The sequence below is a fragment of the Hyperoodon ampullatus genome (assembly GCF_949752795.1).
Source record: "Hyperoodon ampullatus genome assembly, chromosome: 12".
NCBI lineage: Eukaryota > Metazoa > Chordata > Mammalia > Artiodactyla > Ziphiidae > Hyperoodon > Hyperoodon ampullatus.
Genome location: NC_136925.1, coordinates 32570827 through 32591109, shown reverse-complemented (window position 1 = coordinate 32591109; position 20283 = coordinate 32570827). Strand labels below are relative to the sequence as shown.

The window sequence follows — 20283 nt, the reverse complement described above, 5'->3', positions numbered from 1 at the left end:
TTTGAGTTCTTTTAATATCTTTTATGTCTCTACTTACACAATCATTTCTAGAGCTTAGGGGGTCATCAGACTTTTTCTGTAAAGGAACAGACAGTAATTATTTTAGGCTTTGTGGACCATATAGGGTCTCTGTTCCATATTTATGATTGCATTTTTATTAAGGTACCCTTTCAAAATATAATAACTATTCTTAGGTTATAGGCCGCACAAAACAAAACAAAACAAGTGAAAACAGGCCTCAGGCAGATTTGGTCCACAGGCCATAATTTGCTGAATCTTACTCTAGTTTCTTGAACAGTCTGTCATTTATGTTATTTCTGGATTAGTTTTAATCAGTTTTTCTTATTTCTTATGATAATTTTTTTTCTGCTTTTTAGTTTGTTTGATCCTTTTTGACTGGATCCCAGAGATTGTGATTTTACCTTGTTGAGTACTGGATATTTTTCTTATAAATATTCTTGAGTTTTTTTCCCTGGGACATAGTTAAGTTACTTTGGATCAGTTTGATTATTTCTGGTCTTGCTTTTAAAATTTCTTAGGTGGACCAGAACAGCATTTTAGTCCAGGGCTAATTTTGCCCCGCAGCTGAGACAAAGTCTTCTGAGTACTCTACCTAATTCTCAGTTAATTAGGAGGTTTGCTGCTGTGGCTGGTGAGAACAAGAACTATTCCAGACACTGTGTGGTCAGGTTTGAATTTGCTTCCTCTAATGCATTCAGATGGTTCTTTCCCTGTACCTTGGGTAGTTTTCTCATATATGTGTGCTGTTTAGTACTCACCTAAAGACTTGAGGGAGACTCTCTGTAGATCTCTGTAGCTATCAATTCTCTGTGATTATTTTTTTATAATAAAAATATCTTCCCCAAAAGGAGAAACTCAGCTCTAAGGGAATAAAGTAGGACATAAAGCTGATGGAATAGAACGTGAAGCTATGTTTTAACAGAATCTTCAGTGTTTATCTGTGGATTTTATTTTTCTTTCTGAACCAAAAGCAGCAGATAAATCTGGAAATTGGGAATTACAGTCAGCCCTTCATACCTGGGGGTTCTGAATTCATGGATTCAACCAACTGTGGATGGAAAATAGTCAGAAAAAAAATTCCAGAAAGTAAACCTTGAATTTGCCACCAACTATTTATATAGCATTTACCTTGCATTAGGTTTTACAGTAATCTAGAGATTACTTAAAATATACAGGAGCTGTGTGCAGGTTATATGTAAATACTACACCATTTTATATAAGGGACTCGAGCATTTGCATATTTTTTTTATCTGCTGGAGTCCTGGAACAACCCTCTCAGACACTGAGGGACAACTGTATAGCAAGACAAAAGGTATGTTTTCCCACCTCTCTCTGAAGGAGGCTAATGGCTAATGCGTTCCAAGATAAGTTGTTATCAAAGGAAGGAAAAAGTCTTCTTCTCATGGTTAAATTATGAAAAGTAAGGTCTGTACTTTCAAGCAAGGTTTTAAGTAAAATGAGAAAGGAAAAAGGAGTTGACCCCACCCCACCTTTTCCATTCTTTACCTACGGTAGCGGTTCTCATTCGGCATTTTGCCACCTCCCACATCCTCCTCAGGAGACGTTTGGCAGTGTCTGGAGACACTTATTTGTCACATCTAGGAGGATGCTACTGGCATCTAGTAAATAGAAGCCAGGATGCTGCTAAACATTATACAGTACATATGACAGCCTCTCACAACAAAGAGTTACCAAAATGTCAATAATGCCAAGATTGAGACGCCCCTAAAGAACAGAGCTGTCTGCCAGAACTTTATGCTGTCCATAGTTGGATATCTGGAAACTTGGTTCTTCTTCTCTTCCTCCTCCTTCTTCTTCTCCTCCTCCTCCTTCTCCTTCTTCTTGTTTTTTTTTTTTTTTTTTTTTTTTGGTCTCTTCTAAGCATCAAGCAGATCTAAAACTATTACAGAGTAAGTTTGTTAAAACTTCACTTCCTTCCTAACTTCTTTGATGTTGTTGTCATGTACTTTAGTTCTATCTTGTTTTAGTTTTTACACCAGATACTATTATCGTTATTATTATTTTATAGTCAATAGTTATTTGGATTTCCTATATATTTTGCTCATTGTTTTTTAATTTTATCTAGTGCTTTCATGTTCTGTGACTTTTCATTGCCTAAATTTTCTTTAGTGGGAATCTGGTGGTGGCAGATTAAGTTTCTTTTAATTTTTGTTAATCTAAAATACCTTTATTTTACCATTATTTGCAACAGATATTTTAGCTGGTAATAGAATTCTAAGTTCACAGTTATTTTCTCTTAGCATATTAAAGATATTACTATATCATCTGCTTTTCATTTTTGCTTTTGCAAAGTCTGCAATCAACCTAGCTGTGATTTGTTTTAAGGTAAGATTTCTCTCTGGTTGCTTTTCAGATCTTCCCTTTGCCTTGGAATTTTCTAGTTTTACCATCATGTTTCTAGATAAAGCTTTCTTTTTAACTTCTTACTCATTTTCTCATTCTGTTGTCTGCATAACATCAGCAGACAAAGAAGAAGGAAAAAGGACTTACATTTTTCATGCACCTAAAACATGGCAAACATCGGTAGATAGTATTTTTAAAAAATCAGCAAGATGTTTCCCCTGTCTTCAGTGAGCTTGCAGCATAGTTGGGGATATAAGATAGCATCTCTGTTGAGTATTTACCAACAGTATACTGTGCAATGTACTAAGTACGAAATCAGTAGTTTGGATTTAATGTAATCTTAAATGGAAGGCAGAGAGATCAGTGCAGGTTATAGCTGTTAATGAAGATTTTTTGGAGAACTTGAGACTTGAGTTGTTTCTCGACTGCTGTGATCTGGGGGATTGGGCTTTTTCTGAAGAATGACAATGAACTGAACAATGTTTTTCATAACACAGCTGATGTGGGGTGTGTAGAGGAAGGAACAGTTCCTGATTTTGTGTTGAAAACTTTGTGTAGACCTTGTATAGATATTGGAGATTATGTCTTGTCCATATTACTTTGTATATAGAAACTTTAAAATGGTATTTTTGTTATAAAAACTTGGTCATTGTCAGGAGGGCCATTATGTTATGTATTCAAGTATTATTTAAAGTATTACTATGGAAACTGTAAGGAAAATCTTTAAAATTTCTCAGCTTACTCTCAAAAGTAATTGGGATTGGATTTTGATGCACTCAGTCTGCTTTGTGTGGAAGTATACTTTTGATAAGATATTGTCTTCTGTTTTAGGGGTCAATAAATGTTCAATATGTAAAAATTTGTTCCATTAGATAAGCTTTCCTATAAATGAGATTTTTATATATTTTTGACTCTCAGCAAGTATTTAAATTATATGATTAAAAAGTAATGTTTACTTGCTATGAAAGTTCACTATAGTTCAAATATATGAAATAGCTAGGTCTCATTTGAAGGGAAGTGCTATTTATATTTTCTTTTCTAAAAAAGAATTAATTCTGCCTGTATGCCCTGAACTTTTTCAGGATTGCAGTACCATAAAGTCTACTGGGAACACTTGCAAACAGCTAACTAGGAAAAGGGCACCAGCTGCTTGAAGAATACCTGCTAAACTAAGGAGAGTTATACCTAGCATCTGCCTCTAGCTAGGAGTCATCAAACAAAATAACTTTCTTTACAACCTATACTTTATTGATTTTATGGGGAGGGAAATTAGAAGAGAGAGCATTAAAAGCATAATGGCATATTGAGCTACACCAGAATGATAATTTTAGAACTCAAATGAATTCAGAAGTCTGAAAAGTAGATGAATTTAGCTTATAATGTGGGAATTTCAAGTTGCTTTAGAAATGGACGTAGTCCATAGCTTCCAACATATCTATGTATTGTGGTTACACAGGCCTATCATAAATAAACAGAAATACTGGGTATGATTGTATTGCTACTCACAGGTTTTCATTATTTGTCTCTGAAAATATGTACATCAGCAGTCATTCTTGAACTCTTGATTGATGCAAGGCACTGTGCTATGGTGGGTACCAAAAGATTTAGAATTAGGATCGTGCCTTTGAGGAACTTACTATCCTGTTAGGCAAGTAGAACTGATGTTGAATTCTCAGCTTCACCATTCGCACATTTTGTGGTATGGATCAAGTTACATAGCACGTCTAAGTTTGTTTCCTCATCAGACTATTTATTCTGAAAAGAGTACATGAGTCAGCACACAGAATATGTGTAGCACTATCTGTGATGTATTTTGGGAGATTAGCCACCCAAATTGCAGTATGATATTGCAATCCTGAAAAAGTTCAGGGCATACTTTGAATCTTCCTGTTAAGAGACATTGATAGGTGGAATTATTTTGGTATAAATAACTTTAAAATTCCTCGAAGATGAATACTGAAGGTAATGTAGAAGACAGCTTTAAATGAATAAAGATAAAGCAAAGGAACTTGCATTTTTTTAGTTAATACTGTGCATTTCTTTAGGTACCTTATATCACATTATTTAACTTAATCACCTTGTATTAACACTGAAAGCAAGAGGTTTTGGAGAGGACAAGTTTAAATTTGATCCAATGGTGCAAATATCAAAGAGTGACTAAATAAACATAGGTAGGTCACCTTGCTTTTTGTATTCTCAGCAAGCTCTTACGTTCTTGATACATTTCAGAGTTGTATGAAAATAATAATTATGTAATTTGGGATAATTTTAAATGTATCAGAGGAAATCAATATATAAAGAAATCTTAATGAATTCTTAAGCAGTCTGCATAATATCATGTTTTATTGCATATCTTTCATGATTTCTTTCTTTAGATGTTTTGTTTATCCTTTAAATCTTTACATATTACACAAGAAGTTCAAGTAAAGCATTTATCTTACAGGGGGTCCCCTTACCTAACTTCTCCCTTCTAATTTGATACATGTTTAAACAGAAGTTTTCCTGAGTAAAATGTACTTTGTTCTTTCCAGAGTAGGTTGTGTTAAATTATGAAAAAATCAGATGACTAAGAAAACCTTAATCATTGTGTTGGGAGTGGGTAGGGAAGGTTAAGCTAACAGTTCTCAATCCTGTTTGTGCTTGATAATCACCTGGGAGACTGTTAAGAAACGTCCAGATTACTGTTCCCCACGTTAGCAAATAAATGAAGATCTCAAGGGTTGAGTCCTGGAAAATCTGTCATTTTTTTCAAAGCACCAATACTCCCTACCCCAAGTAGGAAGAACCTGTTTTCAAAGCATCAGCCGCCTCAGCACACCCTCAGCCGAGCTCCTCCCTAGCAGGCTTTGACTAGGTCCTTCCCCCACTCTTTTGAGTGATGGGTTCAGTGTATTTGTAACACCTCTTTTTTTTTTTTTTTTAAAAATACTCATTTATTTGGCCGTGCCGGGTCTTAGTTGCGGCATGTGGGATCTTCATTGCCGCATGAGGGATCTTTTAGTTGAGGCATGCGGGATCTTTAGTTGTGGCATGTGGGATCTAGTTCCCTGACCAGGGATCGAACCCGGGCCCCCTGCATTGGGAGCCTGGAGCCTTAGCCACTGGACCACCAGAGAAGTCCCTGGAACCCTTCTACGTGAGCTTCAGATCTCATGAGGGGAATGAGCAGTAAATTTCAATTTAAGGAAGCCATTTATAAGTCCAGTTTACTGCTTGTTTCCCCAGTAAAGAAAATTCTGAGGTCACCTCTTTTATGGAAATGAGTTAATGACATTAAATTGTGTTTTTAAAATATTGGAAAATTTGAAAGGTACCAAGTTAAATAGGCATTTATAAATTTTTGTTCTTCAGGAAGTCAGTACCAAGTATGTTATTAAGCATTGGAATATTTGAATACACACGTGTGTGCACACTTGTATATTGAACTGACTATTCTAAATAAGTCATTAATACTTTCAGTTATATAACACATTTTTGCTATATTATTATTATCTTACATTAATTGGATTCTTGGCTTAAAATCTAATCTGTTAGATTAGTTAGTGAAAATAGTCTCTTATCCTTCAAAACAATTCATTTGATGAGGATTCTGTTAATATGAAATTTTCTTGTTTAAGGAGATATATGTTTAAAATGACATCGTTGCTTTATTTAATTAGTTTTAGAAAGTTTAAAGTCATTTGTACTGTAAAAACATTTTAAACTAAGAGATTACCTATAATTTAACAACTGTAACATTTTGTGAGCTTGACCGCATAAGTGCCCAGATACTTTACCCTCTTTAAAGATTTCAAGCAAGCTAGTGAAAATAATTTACAAGTTAAGGTCAGAGCTGAAACCGGTTATTGCTATAAATATCAGCCAAGAAACTGAAAATGACATTTTCTTTGTGGGACTTAACAGAATTTGACAGAGACTCTTGTGCTTCTATTTTATTGCCGTGGTTAGAAATGCGGCTGTTTATTAGAAGGCAGGTCCCACAGTTTGGGTCAAAAAGACTATAATACCAATTAAATACTAGTGTCTTACATTTTTTTTTTTTTTTCTTTTTTTTTGCGGTATGCGGGCCTCTCACTGTTGTGGCCTCTCCCGTGGTGGAGCACAGGCTCTGGACACGCAGGCTCAGCGGCCATGGCTCATGGGCCCAGCCGCTCCGCGGCATGTGGGATCTTCCCGGACCAGGGCACGAACCCGTGTCCCCTGCATCGGCAGGCGGACTCTCAACCACTGCGCCACCAGGGAAGCCCTTGTGTCTTACATTTTTAAGATCTAACACTTAAAGTGACATCCTGGAAGGATATTTATAATATATACATGTCAGGATAAGTTTATCTCCCTTATGAAAATAATTTATTAACTTAGTAGAAAATGCCAGATTCTTTATCTCTAATTTCACTTCTGCTTTAAGCATCTGAAGTTTGTATATGTAATTGTAATACTGGTTTTGTGAATCCAGCCCTCGCTTATTCTGATGGTTCTGTCTAAACACAAGCAAACCAAACCTAGCCAAATCAAACTCATAAATGAGGTTCAGTCATGTCTTTTACTGTCTTCTTGTGCATTGGGAATGTGACTCTCGGCATAGCACGTTGGTGAAGGTGTTTCAGAAGGACATCTGACCTGCTGACTTGTTAAGAGTGTGCTGGTAGAAACCCACGTGTGCAATCTTGATGGTTCATCAGTGGACTTTGTTATTGTGCAGCCAGAATCTTGTTTGTCTTTTAAAATTCCCTCTTGAGATTTTTTCTTCAGTTTTCTCAGCAGGTAAGCCTTAGCTCAAACCTGAGAATGAGGAGCATACCTTACCCTTCCAAGAAGAGGTTAGTGCTCCTTTCTAACACCCATTATGCCTTAAGTCCTCAATTAAATCTAGCAGTGTTGCTATTATTCATTTTTCTCTCCTTGTTTTTTTCTCTTCAAGGTCAGTAATACCTACTTATATATCATTTTGTCATCAGGGAGTACAATATATTTAGAAGTCCCATTTGGTTGTTGTGAAATGTGAAACTATTTTCAGGATGAGAGAATTTTTAGGAATTGACACTTAAGGGCATATTGAGTATTTTTGGTTACTCTTCTAAATGATGTAAATGCATTCCTTTAAATAATATGAAAGGATTATGAATATGCATTGTGATTTCTTACTGCTTTTTTGTATGTAATGAAAATTGGCTCAGTTTCATTTTAGACAGTAACTAACTTACCTGTTTTTCACAAAATCTTACAATCTCATTTCCTTCAAAGACTTAACAGTAGATTACTCTCCTGAGGTCTTTTGTTGCTAAGACTTAATTTCCTCTATCCAGATTGTCTGGTTCAAAATGAATTAATATCATGAAACATTAAAACACACAACTCTTCAGTAAAGAGGAACTAATAGTGGCCATACACTGTCTTTCTTATCTCTTTTTTTCTTTTTTTAATCTCTTAATTAACAGAATTCAGTAATATTTCAGTTTTCAAGTGAGAGTACAAATTGGAAATCTGGGGTTTGGTAAAGATGTAGAACTCTTTATATCACATAATGAAAAACAGGGTGAATCAGTTACTTTATATTGACATAAAAACATTAGGTATTTATATCTGTCAAGAAAGAAATTATTATTACTTTTAACACATTAAGACAACATACAGTAGGTCTTCCCCTTTTGTTTTTCCTTAAGATATTTTTTTTATGTAAAGAGTAAAGCGTTTTTGTGAAGCTGATTATAAAATCTGTTCTGTAAAAAAAGTAATATCTAAAATGTAATATCTAAACTTACAAAACAGAAGGTAAAACTTCCTTTATAATCCCAGATCCAATGGAACAGTTTGATGTATATCTTTCCATAATTTTTTTGTATTAACAGATTATATTTAATTATGTTACTGTTCTGTGGCATGTTATAAGCATATATATCTTCCTCATCTTATTTAACTACTGTAATTCATAAAGAATGCATCATGAATTACTGATCTCAGTCTATTTATGGACATTCAACTTGTATTAGTTTTTTTATTATAAATGATATTTTAGCAGACATCTTTTTGCTTATTTATCTGGCATTCTTGTTCAGTTAGTTTAACTTGGATACATTTTTGGAAGTGGAATTTTTAGGTTAAATGATATGCAAATTTATTAATGTTGATCATTTAAAAGCAATGTATATGATGCATATGAAGATGTAAACATTACCAAGACTAATAAGTTTTTAAAAAATCTTAAACACCCAGATTAAAAAGCACTCTGACTCTATTTTGCATTTATTTGATTATTAGTGTGGTCAGTATTTTCATTGACTTTATATTTATTTTTATAAAATTAAGTTACTTTGTTAAAAAATCAGCATAAGGAATAAAAGTGTAAAGTAATGAAATCAGTAAGCTTTACAAGTTTTTAACTTGGACTTTAAAATTTGAACTTTTGTTCCAGTCCTTGCTCGACTACTTATTGGCCATTTATCCTAGGGCAAACTCTCTAATCTCTCCATGCCAAGTTTCCCCATCTGTAAAATAAAGGTAATAAAAAAGACCTACTTTATGGGTTTTCTTTAAATGTTGAGAGAAATAATCCCCTTAAAGCATCTAAAGCAAAGCCTACTGTGTAGTATGTGCTCAATTAGAAATGGTAGCTAACTGGTACTATTATCATTAAATGGATTAGTGAACAACTTACTTGCCAACTTAAATAAGGAATATATTATCTTATGTGTTTTATCTACAATAAGAGCATTAAAGATAACTTAACATTTTAGGTTTTGTTTTTATAATGTATTAGTCTACTGATCTGGTCACAGATCATCAGTTTGGGGTTGGCCGTCAGTGAAGTAACGTGCCAGGTCTTCCCTGGTTCCGTTCCTTTAAAGGTTAGGGTGTGGAGGTGTGTGGTAGCAGAGGTATAGTTGGGGCCCAAGTAACAGACTCCTGGTGGTCCAGATTCACTTGCTTCGCCTTTAGCTCTTGAGGACAGAGAGTAAGTCCTCACAGCTTGGCACTTGGTAGGCAGAGTTCAGTGTAGGATGTACGAATGGGAGGGTACATTTTAGATAATGTCCAGGTGTGGTTTAGGCTTTGCAATTAATAACAGGTCTGTACTTTTGTTGAAACCATAGAGTCCTAGGTGAGGTCCCAGCTCTAATGCTACAGGTATTGGATGTAGGAAGAGAACCTTCTGTTTCTTCTATTCCTAAACTTTTAATTGAGAGAAACCTTTGAGGAACTCAGCCTATTAAGACCAAAAAAGAGAATGTTGAGGACAGTGAGTGGAGGGACATATGACTTAAATTGAAATACTCTTCTGAAGGTTTTTAAAATTACCTTTTTGTCTCTGGAGGGTAAAACTTTAGGATTAATAAGAACTTTTTTTTTTTTTTTTCATTCATGAGATATTTATTAAAATAACACATTTAGGGAAAAAAATCAATACAATTGTATACATCATTACTGAAAACTGTATACCATCATACAAAAAAGGATTTTATTTTGGGAAATCAATTCCTAATTTATGGCAAGTTTTACTTTCAGAAATAAAACCACAAAACAACACAATCTAATTCAATCTTAAAGGCTGGCATGCTGAGCAAGGAATGTTCTTATTCTTTGTAGGAGCTCCTTCTTTACACTGTCAGGTACCAGGGCTCTGCCTTTTGGTGTGATTTCAGCCACCAAGTCATCAACAGTAACGTGTTCTAGTCCTTTTTCTTTAATTACCTCTTTACAGTGTGCCTTCAACTGATCCTTCCAGCCACATTCAATTAATTTAGCTCTCAGCAACTCTTTGAGGCTGTTGAAAAAGAAGTGTTTCCAAATTAAACTACAACAGTGTACAATATCTTAGATAGGAATGTTTGAAGCAAAGCTTCAACTGTTCAATTAAAAATCCCACCTTCCAGTTATAAAACTTTAACCATGGCCTAATCTTGGTTCTACCACTAAAAAGTTCTTTGATCTTATGCAAGTCATTTAAATGCTGGGCCTCATTTTCGTCATCAGTAAAATTCAATGAAGTGGATGGGGTACAATTCTTCTTAAGAAACCCTACTCTCTGGCCTTCTTACACACTTTCTACTTCCCTCCACCAACAGGAATATTGTGGGTTTTGTACAACTTCAGAAGGGTATTAGTTGAGTTTGAAGCAGCTGTACTTTTGAAATCTTCAAACTCCAAAATCCATTCTTTAACTACAAATTCTTACCCATTAGCTCTCTTATTGCCCCTATATCTAACCTCATAGACTTGCCCCTCCCTTTTTCTCATTATCCTTCTAAATTACACATTAACTATAGTATTTCGTTAATTCTAAGACTGTGTTTTCCCACATTTTAACAATTCAGTAATTGGCATGCCTATCATAATTTAATTGGCAGTATTTTCTTTATTCTTATTTATTTATTTATTTATTTTTTGTGGTATGCGGGCCTCTCACTGTTGTGGCCTCTCCCGTTGTGGAGCACAGGCTCTGGACGCGCAGGCTCAGCGGCCATGGCTCACGGGCCCAGCCACTCCGCGGCATGTGGGATCCTCCCAGACAGGGGCACGAACCCATGTCCCCTGCATCGGCAGGCGGACTCTCAACCACTGCGCCACCAGGGAAGCCCTTCTTTATTCTTAAAGGTTAAAAAAATATTGGTGTGTATTACAACTAATGGCATCATGGGTGCAATAAAATATTTTATCCTTTTGCAATACCTAGTCTTATAAAACCTCAGTCTTCAACTTAAATCACCTCATTTCTCAGCTTAAACATGTCAAGTCCCAAACCAAACTGCTTCTTTTTCAGTATTCCTAACATCCACTATGTGACATTTCCATCTAGATGTTTAAGTCATTTAACCGTAACAGGGACAAAACCCAACTCTTGCTTCTCTTCCATCTCAAGCTGTTCTCCTTGTCAGACTGGCAACTCCATTCTTCCGGATCCTCAGGCTAGAAACCTTGGCAGCATCCTTCACTCAGCAATTTTTATTTTATTTTTATTTATTTATTACTATTATTTTTTTGCGGTACGCGGGCCTCTCACTGCTGTGGCCTCTCCCGCCGCGGAGCACAGGCTCCGGATGCGCAGGCTCAGCGGCCATGGCTCACGGGCCCAGCCGCTCTGCGGCACGTGGGATCCTCCCGGACCGGGGCACGAACCTGCGTCCCCTGCATCGGCAGGCGGACTCCCAACCACTGCGCCACCAGGGAAGGCCCACCACCTTCTCTTGACTGGACTGTTGCCAAAGCCTCCTAACTCGTCCCCCTGCTACTTCCCTTGTACACGTCCTTCTCCTCTCACTGCTCAAAACCCTCCAGTGGCTTCCCAATTTACTCAGAATACAATTTCAAGTCTTTACTACAACCTAAATGACCCTGCATGGTCTGCCCCCTCCAAAGCAATGCCTCTGTCTTTACTGTTTCTCTCCTTCACCCAGCTGACTTAGTCTTATTAGTTTCCATGGGTTCCTCAAAATGCCAGGCAAGGGAACTCCCTGGCTGTTCAGTGGTTAAGACTTGGCGCTTTCACTGCTGGAGCCTCGGTTCCATCCCTAGTCGGGGAACTAAGGTCCCACAAGGTACACAAGGAAAAAAAAATGCCAGGAAAGCTCCTGTGTCAGGACCATGGCTCTTCGGAGTCCCCTCACTCCCTCATATTCTTTTGATCTCAGTGAAGCCTACTTTTTTTTTCTTATCCAAAATAACACACCTGATTATTCTCTACTTTATTTTTCTTCTAGAACTCATCATCATCTGACATACTACACATTTATTTTCTGTCTCCTCCCATTAGAATGTAAGCTGTGTAAAAGAACAGGCTTCATTTTGTTCACTACTGTATCTCCAGCACCTTAACAGGACATGGCATATGGTAGAAACTCAGTAACTTTAAGCTGCATGAATGAAAACAGATAAAAAAACAGTAATACATAATACCCTATACCCATTATTGGCAATACTATCCTCTCAGTTTCCCAAGGCACTGTTCTAGAGGCTTTCCTCGTCCTCATTCCTCATGTCAAGGGTTGTTGATTTTACGTTCTCTTTCTCCAGTTTCTATCAACTTTTGGTTAATTGCTGCTCTCATCTGCACATCTTTGTTCATCTTGCTAACCACCATCACCGCGGGCGAGGGCCGTCCCTTCCCAGCGACGAAATGACCCTTGCGCTGACGACCGTTACCTACCACACTCTTCGGCTGCCCGGACCTAGACCCTCAGTAGCTCGGGCACCTAAGCACACAGAAAGCTAGCACACGCATTTCCGGGGCGGGGTCTCCAATAAGAACTTTTTAATATGAAATATTTTTGCAATACTTGAGAGCTCATTTAGGCATCTCCACTTAATCAGACACATCTTTAGTTTTTCCGTTTTTTTAAGGAAGTCAGTTGTATATCTTTGTGTGTGTTTTTTATCTTTTTCTTTTTGCATAGGTATTATCACATTTTAAAAACTAGAAATCTTTAAATAGTGAAAAGTCTCATAATTTATCCTTGTCCCCTGTCTGCCCAGATCCTTATTTCAGTCTATTAAAAATCACAGTATTAGATTTTATGTATTCTCCCAGAATGTCTACAAGCAAATGTAAACATATTTTAGTGTTAACTGTTAAATATATATAAACAGCAGATTCTTATTCCCTACTCCCCACCCCCACCATCTTTGAGAAAAGTAGCATATTATAATATGGGTATGCATCTTGCTTTTTTCAAATAACAAGATCTTTCCATCTTAGTGAATAGAATACCTTCCATGGCTGTTAAGTAGTTTGTGGCGTAGACCGTGGTTTATGGGAAGCATTAGAGTGGTGGATTCCAGCATATAGAGCTTGGACTGCCTGTACTGAGTTGTGATCATCTCTGATTCTGAAATTTTGAACCTAAGGCACATGCTATCTAGAGCCAGAGGAAACTTAAACTGTGAAAATTATATAATGTATGTCTTTGGTATCTATATGATTTTTCCTAAATACATGCCGAAATTGATGTTTGCTGTTAGAATATTTAAAACTTAAGCTTATGATACATATACTAACTTGGAAGGGATGACATGATCCTGGTTTCATCTCAGATACCCAGTTAATGCATTTTAACTGACTGGCAGTATAAGTACCTACATTTGATTACTATAAACAGTTAGTGCAGTATGTGTAGTGTACATTTTAAAAATAAATTTATTTATTTATTTTTGGCTGTGTTGGGTCTTTGTTGCTGCACATGGGCTTTCTCTAGTTGCGGCGAGCGGGGGCTACTCTTCGTTGCGGTGCGCGGGCTTCTCATTGCAGTGGCTTCTCTTGTTGCAGAGCATGGGCTCTAGGCACACGGACTTCAGTAGTTGTGGCACACGGGCTCAGTAGTTGTGGCTTGCGGGCTCTAGAGCACAGCCTCAGTAGTTGTGGCACAAGGGCTTAGTTGCTTCGTAGCATGTGGGATCTTCCCGGACCAGGGATCGAACCCATGTCCCCTGCATTGACAGGCGGATTCTTAACCACTGCACCACCTGGGAAGCCCCTAGTGTACATTTTTGTTCTTCCAGGTAAATAGTATCGTCCAGATTATTTTTTAAAAATAAAGCATGTATTTGGTAACAGCCTGTGTAGCTAGTGTTTGATAAAGTATATTAGAAACATATTTTCTATGGGATTGCATATATGAGTCATGTCATTTCTGTAAGATTAGTAGTCTGATGAATCCAAAATATACATAGACAAGTGTATTTAGGATGAAACTTGTAACAGTTTCATCTACTGATTATGATGCTTTGAAAATGCTTAGTTAAAACTAATTAAAAGGGAAAATGGTACATATTTCGAATGACTGTGCTATACATAAAGCCTTTATGATAAATTAGCCATGATACTCAGTTTTCTATTTAAGTGCAAATACTAAGACGCTAAGAAAAATAATTGCAGTTCAATTTTGTATATTCATTCATGTATAAAATGAACACCTGCATTTCTTCTAAGTTAGAAGAATATCAAATATTTGGAAGCAATGATTGTTAGTGCCATTTAATTAGACATTAGTGTATGTATGAAATATAAATAAAACAGTGAATATTATTACTACATAGTTCTAAATTTAAGTAAAATAGAGTTTTGATATAGTCACACTTATTCTTCCTCTTTAATCTTTTGTTTTCTTAAGATATTTGTGAATATAATTTGAATATTATTTCAATACAAGAAATTCCTTATGCTCAGTGAACTTTAACTTAATTATCTCATGTTCTAGTAGCTCACAAACATAACTTAAAACATACTGAATCCTCTAGTGATATTTTTTAATACTGTTACAGTTGCTGCCTGTACACATTCCTTTTATTTTTTTTACCAACGTTTATTTTGAAAATTATTTCATCCATTTTTCTGAATTTAAAATGAAAAATGAAAATAAACTTTGGGGAGAGGGGGCAGAATGTGCGCTGTGGAAGTAATTTATAAATTTTTGTAGGAGTTTGCTTTTTTTTTGGTAACTTGTTTCTCATTAGCATATTCTGTTGCTAGTGAAGACTGTATATATGCAACAGTAATTTAAGGCGTGCAGGCCCAGCAGCCATTGCTCACAGGCCCAGCCACTCCGCGGCATGTGCGATCTTCCCGGACCGGGGCACGAACCCGTGTCCCCTGCATCAGCAGGCGGACTCTCAACCACCGCGCCACCAGGGAAGCCCTTGCAGTGGTTTTTAAATGAATGTCGAGACATTAATTGGCAAACTGAATCATTGTATGATAGTATTTTAGACGGTATATTTGGTGGTAATTCGTGTTTGGAGCTAAGACAAACTCAGTTCAGGTCTCATCTCTTCCACAGTTTATTAGCAGTGTGGACTCGGGTGAGTTGTTTAACTTCTCTAGGCCTTAGTTTCCTCCATTACCCTATATTCTTTCAGGAAAATCTTTAGAGGTAGATGAGTCTCTATGGTAGTCCCGTCTTCATAGTGTGGTCATAACCTACTTTTCCATCTTCATTATCTCTGCTTCCCCTTCCTCCCATCTGTGTCACACAGCTACTAACTTTTAACTAGTTCCAGGTGTTTCTCTAACACTCAGTTCCTTCTACCTGAAAGAGCATTCTTCTTAGTGACTCTCTCTCCCCTCAGATACCTCAGCACATAGTCCATATCTTTATTATAGACAACTGAAATGACCTAATACAATTTTATCACCTTTTTTCCCCTTTAAACCACAAGCTAAATATTCTAAGGATCATTTTAGACACGCTCTTACTTTTGTTAAGAGAAGAAACATTTATACTGACATAAGTCCTTAGTATAGTAATATTTGTACAACTGATCAGTAAATGATTGTTGAATTGAATAGAATGTTAGAAACCTCCATGTGTAATAGGTTTGTTTGTGAGTATATTCTTCTAATGCCTTAGTTTGCTTCTTGAATGAACTGTAACCTTTAAGAACAAAAGAAATGTTTCTTATTCAAGGTTGAATATAGGTTTTTTCTGGAACTGCTACTTATTTTGCTTAGATCCAGTTTAATCTTCCTTTGGAAGATATTGAGAATGAAGTGTGTATCTTCTTAAGATTTTTAAGACTTTTCCCCTCATTTATTCAACTGATTTATCAATCAGTAAAAATTTATTTAGAGACCTATTATGTTCCTGGCAATTGGTTAGGTACTATGGTAATGCAGAGAGTAGCAAAACTGAATCCTTAGTTTAAATCCAGTGGGCCGGATATACATATGAATAAATCATTTCAGTGTTTGTGGTTAAGGGCCATAATGGCAATATATATATAAAGGGGGTGGTGTGAATGTCCAGCTGCTGAGAGAAATGGGAGTTCCCTAAATCTTTTGAAATATGGCAGAGTATAAATGCAATAATATAATAATTGCGTATGGAATTGGAGGGGACCAGAGATTACATTTGAAATTGAACTTGAATGATAATGAAGAGTTTCTCAATGCTGGGAAAGGTATTATAGGTGGTGCAAGGTACAAAGAATGTCCAGAGAATAGTATGTATAGATAGCAGTAGTGGAAGATAATAACAAGGATTCACATTTTGAAGGGTTCTATTTGCTATACCTTCTGTGCCTTGAAAGATCTTGTATGCTACATACCCTGTATAGTTAAAATGGACAGTGAGAAGTCTCAGAAAATCTTCAAGCTGGAATGTGACATGATCAAATTTGTAGTTTAGGAATAGTGGACTTTTGTCATGAGTCTATAAAGACTGGAAAATGTAGCATTCACTTCCCATAGTATTTTAGAAGCTTCATATAAAAAACAAAGATGATGTATGACAGTGATGATAATAGATGCTATTAATTTATTTCAACACAGTTGCAAGTACCTACACTGTATGGTTTATACTATATGGTTTATAAACATTAGCAATTAAAGACTGTGATTCTGAAGTTACACTATCTTCGAATCCTAACTCCACCATTTATAGCTGTGTGAAATTAAGTCTTTTGAAGTCTCTGTTTCCCCATCTGTAAAATAATCTGGTATGGTTATTACAAATAATTAGGATATTCATATGAAGGATTTACCCTGTGATTGGCTCATAATAAGAACTCTGTAATTGTTGGCTATTTTTATTATTTTTATAATTTCCTTGTGTGATAGTGTAACTAACCTTATTTTACAGATGAGGAAATAGAACTCAGAGGTGTTAATTATGTTCAAAGTTACATTGCAAATACAAAGCCAATCTTTTAACCTTGGCCTCTGACCCTAAGCCTCGTGTTCTGAAAAATGTGCTGCACTGCCAGTCCAAGGCTGAGTCATCAGCAGAGATCGATGAGAAAGTATCGCTGGTACTCTCAGGTGTTTCATCGGTCTGCCCAAGAGTTTTTAGGCCCTAGAGATACTACTCTGATATCTTCAAAGTGTGTGTATCCAGTTGAAGGCATAAGTGGATATAACAGATAAGTCTATAAAATTATTTTTAATTTTAAAAAGGCAGCTTTATTGAAGTATACTTGACATACAATAAACCATATATATTTAAAGTGAGAATTTGATAAGTTAGCCTATGTAAACACATGTGAAACCATCACCACAATCAAGATAGTGAACATAATGGTCACTTTCAAAAGGTGTTTCGTGCCCCCTGCAAGCCCTCCTATCTCTCCCTCCACCCACCTCCCTACCCCCAAGCATCAACTAATCTGCTTTCTGTCACTATAGATTAGTTTGTATTTTCTAGATTTCTATATAAATGTAACCATGCAGTATGTATTCCTTTTTTTGTCTGGCTTCTTTCATTCAACAATCATTTTGAGATTCATCCTTATTTTACACGTTTCAGTGATTCATTCCTTTTTATCACTGAGTAGTATCCCATTGTATGAATGTGCTACATTGTATTTATCCATTCATCTTTTGATGGACATATGAGTTGTTTCTACTCTTAGCCTATTACAGATAAAGCTGCTATGAACACTTGTTTACAAGTTTTTGTATGTACATATACTTTTTTTTTTTTTCTCTTGGGTAAAACCTAGAAGTGGTATGGCTGGATCACGTTAAGTGTATGTTTAACTTTTTAAAAATTAAGTGCCAGTTCCTCCACATCCCCACCAACACTTGCAATGGGCATTTAAAAAATTTTGAGGCATTTTAATAGGTGTATAGTGTTATCTCATTGTGGTTTTAACTTTCAATTCCCTAATGACTCACGGTGTTGAGAATCTTTTTTGTGTTCTTATTGCCATCCACATACTTTCTTTGGTGAAGTGACTGTTCAAATCTTTTGACCATTTAAAAAATTGGATTGTTTGTTTTCTTATCATTGTGTTTGGAGAATTCTTTATATATTCTGGATTCAAGTCCTTTATCACTTGTAAGATTCACAGAGATATTCTCCCATGATGTGGCTTCTTCTTTCATTTTCTTAACATTATCTTGAAGACTATAAGTTTTTCGTTTTGCTTAAGTCCAGTTTATCAATTTGTTTGTTTATAGATTATGCCGTGTTTAAGAAATCTTGGCCTAACTCAGGACCACAAAAAATTTATCTTTTATTTTCTTGAACACGTTTTATAGTTTTAAGTTTCATTTTAGGTCGGTGATCCATTTTGAGTTAACTTTTGTATATGGTAGGAGGTATGGATCCAAGTTTATTTTTTTCGTGTGGCTATCCATTTATTCCAGCATCATTTATTGAAAATGCTATCCTTTGTCATTTGCATTGCCTTTGAGCCTTTGTCAAAAATCAGCCATCCCACTAGCTACCTATTTTACGTTTGGTAGTGTATATATGTCCATGCCTCTCTCTGGCTTTGTCACAGCTTACCCTTCCCTCTCCCCATACCCTCAACACAGGGAGATCAGCTCGGTGCTTTGTGACCACCTAGAGGGGTGGGATAGGGAGGGTCAGAGGGAGAGAGATGCAAGAGGGAAGAGATATGGGAACATATGTATATGTATAACTGATTCACTTTGTTATAAAGCAGAAACTAACACACCATTGTAAAGCAATTATACTCCAATAAAGATGTAAAAAAAAAAAAATCGACATTTTCTAAACCAAAAAAAAATCAGCCGTCCGTATATGTGAGGGTTTCTTTGTGGATTCCTTATTCTGTTCCTCGATTTATTTATCTTTATGCCAATACCATGCTGTTTTGATTTCTCTAGTTTTTTAATAACCCTTGAAATCAGGTAGTTTTAGCTCTCTTACATTGTTCTTTTGTTTCACAGTTGTTTTGTCTCTTCTAGATCCTCTGTGTTTCCATATGGATTTTAGAACCAGCTTGTTAATTTCTATAGAAAAGCCTACTGAGATATTGAATTGGATTTGCATTGAATCTGTATATCAATTTGGGAAGAACTGACATCTTTCATAGATTTTTTTTCATTCTGTTAGCAAAATTACATAGTTTTTAGTACATAAGTGTTTCCTATCTCTTAAAATTTTTATAATTTCGATGCTATTGTAATTGATTTAAAAAAATTTTTTACTTTCAGATTTTTCATTGATAGTATACAGAAATATAATTTTTTAAAAATGCTGGTCATGTATCCTCGAACCTTCTTAAATTCACTTATTAGTGTTAGGAGATTTTTTGTAGATTCCATCAGATTTTTGCCTAGGAAATCATGTCATCTCTAAATAAAGACAGTTTTTCTTCTTCCTTTCCTATATGAATGCCTTTATTTTTATATTAAAAAATAATGTTTTTTCCTGGATTGCACTGACTGGAACCTATAGTACTATGATAAGTGGTGAGTATAACATATAGTATGGCGTTAAGTGGTGAGTGTAATATCTTGTTCTTGATTTTAGGGGAAACCATTTAGTCTTTCACCATTAAGTATAGTATGAGCTGTAGGGTTTTTGTAGATATCCTTTGACAGTTTGAGGAATTCCCTTCTATTTCTAGTTTGCTGAGACATTGTTTTTCTTTTTGGTTAGGAATGGATGTAGGATTTTGTCATTATTTTTCTACATCTATTGAGATGATCATATGGCTTTTCCATTATAGTGTATTATTATGGTGAATTACATTGAGTTTGAATGTTAAACTAACCCTGCGTTCCTGTGATAATCCCCACTTGGTAATGATATAGTATTATGTTATAGAATTCGATATACTAAAGTTTTGTTTATAATTTTTTTCTATGTTCATAAAGGATATTGGTCTGCAATTATATTTTGTCTGGTTTTGGTATTAGGGGAAAGCTTGCCTCATAGAATGATTTGGGAAGTATTCTCTCCTCTGCAGTTTTTCTGAACAGTCTAAAACTCCATGAAAAATTGGTATTATTTCCTCATTAAATGTTAGGTAGAATTTACCAGTGAAACTGTTTGGGCCTAGAGTTTTCTTTGTGGGAAGGATTTTAACTTCAGCCTTAATTTCTGTAACAGATATAGAGTTATTTAAGTTGTATATTTCTTCATGAATGAACTTTGTTAATTTGTATCTTTTAAGAAAGTTGTCCATTTGATCTAAATGGTCAAATTTATTGGCATA

The 20283-nt window shown here is 35.7% G+C and overlaps 1 protein-coding gene and 1 pseudogene across 2 annotated transcripts in view; one reads left to right on the top strand and one right to left on the bottom strand.

Moving 5' to 3' along the window:
* ASCC3 (activating signal cointegrator 1 complex subunit 3) overlaps positions 1–20283 on the top strand; it is a gene marked incomplete at both ends in the record, with an annotated part of 318402 nt that overhangs the window by 56971 nt on the left and 241148 nt on the right. The gene's annotated exons all lie outside the window — the stretch shown is intronic.
* LOC307061457 (transcription and mRNA export factor ENY2-like) lies at positions 9820–12460 on the bottom strand (annotated as a pseudogene). Its single transcript has 2 exons — positions 12379–12460; positions 9820–10147 (listed from the first exon to the last, which is right to left on the bottom strand). The product of its transcript is annotated as a transcription and mRNA export factor ENY2-like (transcript).